The sequence below is a fragment of the Eulemur rufifrons genome, chromosome 30, assembly GCF_041146395.1.
Source record: "Eulemur rufifrons isolate Redbay chromosome 30, OSU_ERuf_1, whole genome shotgun sequence".
NCBI lineage: Eukaryota > Metazoa > Chordata > Mammalia > Primates > Lemuridae > Eulemur > Eulemur rufifrons.
Window position 1 is genome coordinate 88,696,032 of NC_091012.1, and position 2,358 is coordinate 88,698,389.

At 45.1% G+C, this 2,358-nt stretch overlaps 1 pseudogene; it reads right to left on the reverse strand.

Moving 5' to 3' along the window:
• Positions 1-1,514: 1,514 nt before the first annotated feature.
• Positions 1,515-2,096, reverse strand: LOC138378106 (bcl-2-like protein 2 pseudogene; annotated as a pseudogene).
• Positions 2,097-2,358: the final 262 nt, after the last annotated feature.

Genomic DNA, 2,358 nt, shown 5'->3' on the forward strand with positions numbered 1-2,358 from the left:
TGGGTAGAACTTCATTGGGATGTTTTCTCTCCTGAGCCATTGTGGTATCTGGAATTTGATCTTTAGCTCTTGAGTAGTTTTACATTCGTGGATCTTTCTTGTGCTGATTCGTGTGTAATTCTCTTTTGAGTACTTCTTGGAGGGCTGGTCTTGTTTTGGTGAATTCCCTCAACCTTTGTTTATCTGAGAATGTCTTAATTTCTCCTTCGTATAGAAAACTTAGCTTAGCTGGGTACAAGATTCTAGGCTGGGCATTATTCTGTTTCAGATGCGTGAAAATGGGGCCCCAACCTCTTCTTGCTTGTAAGGTTTCAGCTGAGAAATCTGGCATAATTATGTTGGGTTTTCCTTTGTAAGTTACTTGTTTTTTTCTCCGTACAGCTCGGAGAAGGGACTATTTAGTGGATATTTTGGTCAGCCTGATGACTACGTGGCGTGGTGTTTTCCTATTTGCTATGAATCTCCCAGGGGTCCTTTGAGCTTCTTGAATCTGTATGTCTAGAGCATTGGCAAGGCCTGGAATATTTTCCTCGATTATGTCTTCAAATAGCTTGTCCAACCCTTGCTTATTATCTTCTTCACCCTCAGGAATGCCAATAACTCTCAAGTCAGGTTTCTTCACATAATCCCACATTTCTTGAAGACTCAGATCATTTCTCTTACTTCTTTGATCTATCTATGTGACTGACTTATTTAGTTGGAAAGAGTTATCTTCAATTTCTGAGATTCTTTCCTCTATTTGATCTACGCTGCTCTTGAGACTTTCCACAGTGTTTTGTAGCTCTCTGAGTGAATTTGGTTTTTCTTCAATATTTCAATTCCTTTAGTGAATTTTCCCTCCAAATCCTGTATTTTTTTGTTGTTGTTGTTGTTTCTTTGTGTTGGTTATCCATTGATTCTTGTATATTATTCAGCTTGTTTATGATCCATACTTGGAATTCTTCCTGTGACAGATGGTGTTTTGAGTCTGGTTTGTGTCAAATGGTTGAGAGCTGGTATTTCTCTTTGGGGGTGAGCTTTCCATTTGATTCTTTGTTGTAGCTTTTTTTTAATATCAGGGGCCTACGAAGTGGGAAAAGGCATATTAATACCACATCTATTTTCTGGTGCCTCTGGATCTATGGGAGTATACAGGTGGTAAGCTTTAAAAAGGCATTCTAGGAACACCGCCGGATACTCCTTAGGTCTCTGTATGGTTTTCCTTACCGTAGACAAATTAGTTGGCTTGTTAGCTGCAGCCTGTATGCCCCCGAGCAGAGTCTGGCGATACCGATCGAGAGCCCCCTTACCTTGCTCCTCGTTTGGGTCCCACTTTGGGCGCGTGGAGGGGAAGACATGTTGTATATAACCAGGATCCGTGGAGTTGCCCATCAGGGCCAGGGTTTGTCTTAACAGCTTTTCTGTGTATATGTTTTTTATATGTCATCTTTTTTGTCTATTCCTGTTTTACGCCTATCTAAACATTTACTCTATTTTAAGGGCCATACCTAGCCCCACCTTGCCCTGGAACTGTTTTACTTGCTAGCGAAGAAGGCCCCTATAGTTAACAGGGTCCCCAGTGCTACGGCCCCCATCAGCATTGTTTTTACTGATGCCCAGTTTCTCTCTCTTTGACGCCGTGCCTCCTCCAGGGCCATGTCCCCATAGAGAGCTGTGAACTCTGCCCAGCCCCCACTGCTGTGGATCCAGTCGGCCAGCCGTGTCTCCAGGTAGGCCACCATCCACTCCTGCACTTGTCCCACTAGTGACTCTATCTCCCTGTTGACACTCTCAGCACATAGTGCAGCCCCAAAGATGAAGAAGGCCACAAGGCGGCCCCAATTGGGCCCCCTCTGGAAAAGCTCATTGGCGACCTGGGTGAAGCACTGCTGGGCTGAGCTGGGGGTCACATGCAGCTCAGCTGCCAGACCAGAGAAGGTACGCTGGAAGCGGGTCTCGAACTCATCTCCAGCTGCCCCCATGGCTTGGTGCAGCAGGTCAGCTGCTGGGCCCTTCTCTGGGCCAGTTTTACAGACATAACCCTTCTGCCTCAGCTTATAGCCTATAAAGTCTGCCACCAAAGCTCGTGTGTCTGGGGCTGAGGCTGGGGTCGTCATCTGTATAAATTAATGGATATAATTAAAAAGCATATAAATGATCACCCTGAAAGTTTCTGGAAGTGTTTCAAAAAACATTAAGTGGCGTGCAATTCTTACATGACCCTGATTGACCCATTTTGAGGAAAAAAAGGGAATAATCTTTAGATCTCAGGAATCCTTGGTCCCGACCGTCACCTGGTGGCTGCCTTACAGAGGCCAGGGACCTGATCCCATGTTTCTGCAAAACAAGGACTATTGAGGGCAAAACAGGGTAACCGAG